The 7062-nt window shown below is 40.0% G+C and overlaps 1 protein-coding gene across 1 annotated transcript in view; it reads left to right on the top strand.

Moving 5' to 3' along the window:
• The first annotated feature begins 46 nt into the window (after positions 1–46).
• Positions 47–7062, top strand: part of LOC134676315 (pantothenate kinase 3) — a 58631-nt gene continuing 51615 nt past the window's right edge. Inside the window, exon 1 of the mRNA XM_063534691.1 lies at positions 47–200. The gene's annotated coding sequence lies outside the window, so the exon portion shown is untranslated. The remainder of the gene's footprint in view (positions 201–7062) is intronic.

Below are 7062 nucleotides of genomic sequence, written 5' to 3'. Positions count from 1 at the left end.
TGATGTGAAAAAATGTTATGTGCACTTCGGAAACTATCCGTGTGCACTTGACCTGTCAGAGTGACGTTTACAGTTCTTCGGCAAGCGTTGTGTCACGTCGCGATTTGCGCGAAATTGCTTTAAAATTTGCTTATCTTCTTCAATTACTCTGCAGTAATAAAGTTTCTGAAGCCTCAGCAACAATCTTGATTATATAAGGGGTAAGTAACAACGATTCGATAGCTATAATTCCTGATATTATGATGGAATTTTTGTTGCGAATTCCAGTAGGTCGCGGTCCACTTTACGGCTCGGAACAGTTATGTTGAAGATTGCGGTTTCTTTTGAGAGGAAGAATTAGCTCAATAGCTTGACCCTGTACTTCGGACTGTGTATTTGCCGCGTAGATACCTTTTAACCTCTATTTTGATAGTATTACTTCACGTTATAACTGAATTCTTATCGGAATATGTACTTTAGAAACACTATTTTGCAACGTAACGATCATTCCAGATATGAAAATGTAGATTGCAGAATAAATACGAAATACCATTTTTAGAACCTAACTTTACTAGTCAGCTGTAAGACTCCATGTTTAAAAAAAACCTATACTATCCTTCACTTTTTTTTTTGTATTTTGTGACCTGGTTAGAGACCTTTAAGCCAATATCTTCATAATTTAAATTAATGAATGTTGCCCTGGTGCTCTACATTTTATTTTTCACGCTGATTAATTAACTGATTGGCCAGAGCAATTAAAAGGCAATTTAAAGTGTATCCATTTCAAGGTCTCAAAACAAAATAATTGAATTCTATTGAAGAGTTTACTGCAACACTCTTGATGTTTTTCTACTATGTTCCATGTATTTGTGTTTACTTTTTGTAGACAAGGTGCAATGGAGTAACTTTGTAGGTTAATTGTGAAAATGGCAAATACTGTACTATACCAACACTTATATTACTGCCATGCTTACCATGCATCTTGAAATTTCGCAGTTTTAGAAACTTTCTAGTGGCACATCAGTAGCAGTGGGGAGACACTCGTAACTTCGGTCGAACTCGGCTCCGTTCGGCTCAGCATTGCTCCAAGCAATTATTAGAGTTGGCACCACTTGACGTCCTTTTGCGTGCACGACCACAGATAAGATAAAGACTTGAATTTTGACAACCCTAAGTAGCCCAAAGGGATAGTGCCATACATTAGAAAGGCATAGCATGATTCATCCCTGAATCACTGTCAAACTTCGGTTTTGTAGGAAGTGTCCTTTCTCTACGGTAGTACTATTATTTATTCTGTGTCAGTAGGCCCTGGCCAAAGTGTTCAGTAAGTAAGGTACTTATGTCTTGAGTATATGACATTATTATGTCTATGTTTCATGAACAAAGTTAAAGTTCAATAACCTGAGGACCCTGAGGTGTGTACCATAGCCTACACTGTTAACTGTCCATCGGTGAACCTTATTACAAAGGGAATAAGGTCCACCGGTGGACAGTTAAGAGAGAGCTGTTTGTACTTTGTCACTTTGATATCAGTATGTTAACAACATACATATTATACCTTTTGTAGTTTACAATGTTGTATTTTAACGTACCAATGGGGTTGGCAACTGTCAAACGTTTGCATAGATGGCGCCATCATAGCTTGCCCCTTTTTCTATGAGATTTGTCTTAAAGGGCTGGCATCCAGGGTATTAAAAAAACAAAAAATTGACACAATTCTAGGGCAAGCTATGATGGCGCCATCTGCTAAAAACTTCAACCGGCCAACCCCGTTGCAGAATCATACATGACCCATATTTTTAGGTTGATACAAAGCTTGGAAACCGAGGGCCTACCGGGAAAACTGAAATTCACATATTTCTCTTTTACTCCAATTAAGGCCTAATTAGAGTCACAGAGAAAGATGCCCGCAATTTTGGATTTTCGCGGTTACCCTGCCATATTATTTTTCAAACCATTTTCGTTCATTCACCCGGGAGTGAAAACCACCAAGAGTGCCGACTCCGCCTTATGACTCCTCTATACGATGGGCCAACGCCGGCCACTCCAAGGGACGCATTTATACGTTAGACTCGTTAGAGGGAGCAAGTGATATTGCTATCTCATTCTACCGCATGGCTGCGTCCCTTGAAGTGGCCGGAGTTGGCCCATCGTGTAGAAGAGCCATTAGATGGGGTGCCGCAGGGCCGCTATCAGCGTTGTGGCCGCGTGCACAGGTTCCAACCCCTGGCCTTATGTCATTCCATGATGGTTTAAGCCACTTAACAGTAAGCGATGATACCTACTTACATACTCTATATCAGCGGTCGGCAACCTTTTAGCAGCCAAGGGCCACATAGCAGTCAACGAAGTAGTCGTGGGCCGCACTTTGTTAATATTTATGACATTATCAGACATTGTCATTTGTCAATATTACTAGGCGTGGCTCACTCCGCGATTTCTTCGCTTTACTACAGGTAGCTAAAAGTACATCCGTTCGACCCCAATTTTGGGGTTTGCCATAAGCCGCGCATGGCGCTGTCGCCACCTGGCGGCCATATCTGTGCTGATCGTAACAGACGCGTTTTGTTAGAGAGTGAGTCTTCTGTACCTAGTACTATTATTTATTCTGTGATATTACATACAAAAAGCCAGGGAGGCTCGCGGGCCGCAAGTGGGAGGTTCGCGAGCCGCATGAGGCCCGCGGGCCGCTGGTTGCCGACCGCTGCTCTATATGAATATTATGAATAGAGAATAGAACATGATATATAACAATCTGCGATGGCAGGTGTTATCGCGTCATTATTTTTGTTATTGTCCGCTATCACAAGGGCGTGTTCGTGATAATGATAATGTTAAGCACATATATTTACTCAGATTATTATTAACGATGAATGGAGTGGAGGCACCAGTGGGGAGACACTCGTACTTTCGGGAAAACTCGGCTCCATTCGGCTCAGCATTGCTCCGAGCAATTATTAGGGTTGGCACCACTTGACGTCCTTTTGCGTGCACGACCACAGATAAGATATTGGCTTGTATTTTGACAACCCTGACGAAAGGGATAGTGAAGTACATTAGAGAAGGGACAGCATGATTCATCCCTGACTTGCTGTCAAACTTCGGTTTTGTAGGAAGTGTCTTTGTGCACGGTAGTACTATTATTTATTCTGTGGTATCACCAGATCCCGCCCTTAACCACAGAATAAATAATAGTACTACCGTACAGAAAGGAAACTTCCTACAAAACCGAAGTTTGACAGCGGTTCAGGGTCGAATCATGCTATCCCTTCCTAATATATGGCACTATCCCCACTATCCCTTTCGGCTATTTAGGGTTGTCAAAATTCAAGTGATTATCTTATCTGTGGTCGTGCACGCCAAAGGAAGTCAAGTGGTGCCAACCCTAATAATTGCTCGGAGCAATGCTGAGCCGAGCGGAGCCGAGTTTGGCCGATCTCAGGAGTTTCGCACCCCTGCCTTGACTAATGCAAAGCAAATAGATTGATCTTACGATACACGCAGGCATGTATATCGGCGGTGAATGCTAAAGTAAAAATAACTTGTAGGTACACATACCTAAGTATGACGTTTGTCACAAGTGTATTAAAGCGGATATCCTTTCCCATTGTCAGCCAATGACGTTCGAAGATCTGTTTCAGTTAAAGATAAACATCATAATGAATAATTACATATTTATATCGATGGTTAAATGTTAATGAGAATGGTGACTTGGTATGGTTGTTAAAAATTATACAGGGTGATTTCTGGGTCGTGATCCAGAACCACTTTTTCTGACTCTGTAAATGATCCACATTATCATAAGGTAGTATTTGATTAAAAGATAATTACTTTAATTATTCTTATTTTTCAATTAAAATTAATGTTATACTAAGTAATTATGGTCACCGTATGATTTTTGACATACGCTGTATGGAAAGCGACAAGACGTCACATTGAGTAGGGTCACCAAATTGTATGCAAAAATGTTTTTTCCTACTTGTCATCTGGAAAATAATCATCATTATTGGTGATAAACAATAATTAACAACATCATTAGGCTCATCTTTGGATTCTGTATGATGTCTGGCTCTCTTGCTCCACGACCCCGAAATCACCCTGTATAGAGCCGTTCCAGAGAACGCTAACGCAGTTGCAGGTTTTACTTTGAATTTTTACACATTTTCATTTAACTTGTACTTTAAAGCGCGACTTAAGTCGTGTTTCAATAACATCTAACCATTACATTTCTGACAAAATGTAAGGTGGTACTAGTGCTCGACATGCTAATGCCCAATATACAACACCCTGCCAGGCGTGTTCCACTCCGCGATTTCGTCGCTTTGCTACAGGTAGCTAAAAGTACATCCGTTCGGCCCCAATTTTGGGGTTTGCCATAAGCCGCGCGTGGCGCTGTCGCCACCTAGCGGCCATATCTGAGCTGATCGTAACAGACGCGTTTTGTTAGAGAGTGAGTCTTCTGTACTTAGTAAGTACTATTATTTATTCTGTGGCCCTGCTGTCAAATCTATTGACAATGACATGTATTGGGACTGCGTCGAGCACCAGTACCACCTTATGGGATTTGACCTTGACCGTCAGTTTTGTAATGAATGTAATGATTGCTAACCGGCCGTTAAAGGTGCATAGCACAGGGCTATAACCGCGAAAATCGAAGTTCGCAAATTGCGGGGATTTTCCTCTGTCACTCTAATTACGCCTTCGTTGGAGTAAAAGAGAAAGATCCCCGCAATTTGCGAATTTCGGTTTTCGCGGTTATAGCCCAGCTGCGAGCTTTTAGACTGAGTAAATTTTAATTTGTATGATTATTTATTCATAAATAAACACCGCGTCATTCAACACTAACTAAAAACTTGCAGAAACGAATATCAATCAAGCAATAACACCATTATTTGCAGTTTAATTTGAGATAGGCCGGTAAATGCTGTATAATAAATGTTTTGATATATTGTAGTAAGATATGATAATTCGATTGTCACTTTGGGATTAACAGAAAAATAATACGCAGCAATAAAATCCTAAGCAATAAAATACTAAAATAATACGCAATACTTAATAAAATAATAAGCATGAATGAGCAAAAGCGGAAACTCTTTAATTTTTATCGCTTAGGTACAATAAATGGATTTAATGACCCTTCCTATTCGTAACTTGTCACAGTGACAATTAATATGAAAGGCGCTAGCATAGACTATTAGCAGAGATATACATAACTCCGTATTAGTCCGGGAGCCGGCTGCATGAAACAAACCTCATCAAAAAATAGAATATACCTACCCTGTAGAGGTACCTGACATTTAGTAGATTCCAACGCACTTGGTCGGCCTAGGCTTAACCTGGCAGATTTTGTACAAATGGCAAAAACGTTGGACAAAAATTCATCAAAAAAAACCTCATCGAAAAATAGAATGAAACTTGTATGGTAGGATACCTGACCTTGAGGACAGTAAAAAAAAAGTGGTCGGCCTCACCTTAGCCTGGCAGTTTTTGCAGTCCGACCAGATTTATTGGGTCACGTGAGAGCTACAATTTACCTCATCGAAAAATAGAATGAAACAAACGGATTATAATAGCTAAAATAAGCCTGTCGACGTATGTCTTGGTCGGCCTCACCTTAACCTGGCAGTTTTTGCAGTCCGACCAGATTTATAAAAAAATCATCAAAAATTTTTTCTCGAAAAATCGTATGAAACTTGTATGGTACGATAGCTGCCTTTGAGAACAGTAAAAAAAAAAGTGGTCGGCCAAATCCTGTGTTGGCAGGTTCCTGTGTCCGACCAATTTTGTGGTACCACGTAAGAGCTACAATTTACCTCATCGAAAAATAGAATGAAACAAACGGATTATAATACCTAAAATAAACCTGTTGACGTATGGCTTGGTCGGCCTCACCGTAGCCTGGCAGTTTTTGCAGTCCGACCAAATTTGTGATACCACGTGACAGCTAGAATAGGACCACACATGCTGTATTCCATACGCATCATGACTTTGTGTACCTATCTGATGGGCGGGCGTATATGAAACGCCTTCTTGTACGTGCAGGTGATCCAGGTATACACCAAAGCTTAGTTTTCAATCGAACACTTGTAATACAAGAGGAAAAACTGCACGTGATCCTTCCAAAATTTAAATAAATGGTAAAATGTTCCTCCACGATGTTCTCAACGGGCATCTAGACTGCGTTGGATTGCTGTCACAGTTAGGGCTCCGCGCTCCCACGCGCCGAATCGTCACACCACACTATTCCATATTCCCTGTCATCGTACCAATTATGGCCAAAATTCTATTCTATTAAATTCTGAGTAGAATCGCACGTACCTATAATAAATCGTTCCAAAACATTGACCCTTTCTTCTCCTCCAGACGTGTTTTCAAATCACAAATTGCAAAGCAACTTTCCTGGTAGTCACGCACTATCACACCCACTTACACACATACACCCACCCACCCACACCCACACACACACACACACACACACACACACACACACACACACACGAACACATAAATTCCAATAAATGCATACAAAGTAATAGATTCGCTCGTTTATGTAGGTACTGTATGTATTAGGATACTACTATTATATACTACTATTTTAGGATTTTTTTTGCAGTTTACAGTTATTATTATTTTTTTCTCTTTTTCCTTGTACCTTAAAGACTTACAAATTAAGTTATATTTACGATTCTTGTACAGCTGTAGTTACAAGTCTACCCACAGATGATTTTTTATTATGTATAAATTACAGGAAGTTCTGTTATTGGCTATGCTATAAGTTCTCATGTTTTTTGTATATTATTTAATGTAAACGCTGTTGAACTTCTCAATAAATACAGGGTGATTCATGAGACGTGAGCAGGACTAATCCTGCACACTCAGTAACTGATAATTGACCAATATTTAGGTGAAACAACCACACTTTTTCCTATTTTTCAACTTCTTGGTGAGGGCAAATTTAATTATCTACAATCATGGTCACCCTACAAGACCTAATTAATAAACATAAAACCTCTTTTACGAAGAAAATAAAATGTCAAACCTGGGTGAGATACGAATTTTAAAAAGTAACCAGACCGTGATGAC

Source organism: Cydia fagiglandana, chromosome 24 (assembly GCF_963556715.1).
Source record: "Cydia fagiglandana chromosome 24, ilCydFagi1.1, whole genome shotgun sequence".
NCBI classification, from domain to species: Eukaryota; Metazoa; Arthropoda; class Insecta; order Lepidoptera; family Tortricidae; genus Cydia; species Cydia fagiglandana.
This window is presented reverse-complemented; position numbering and strand designations above follow the sequence as displayed.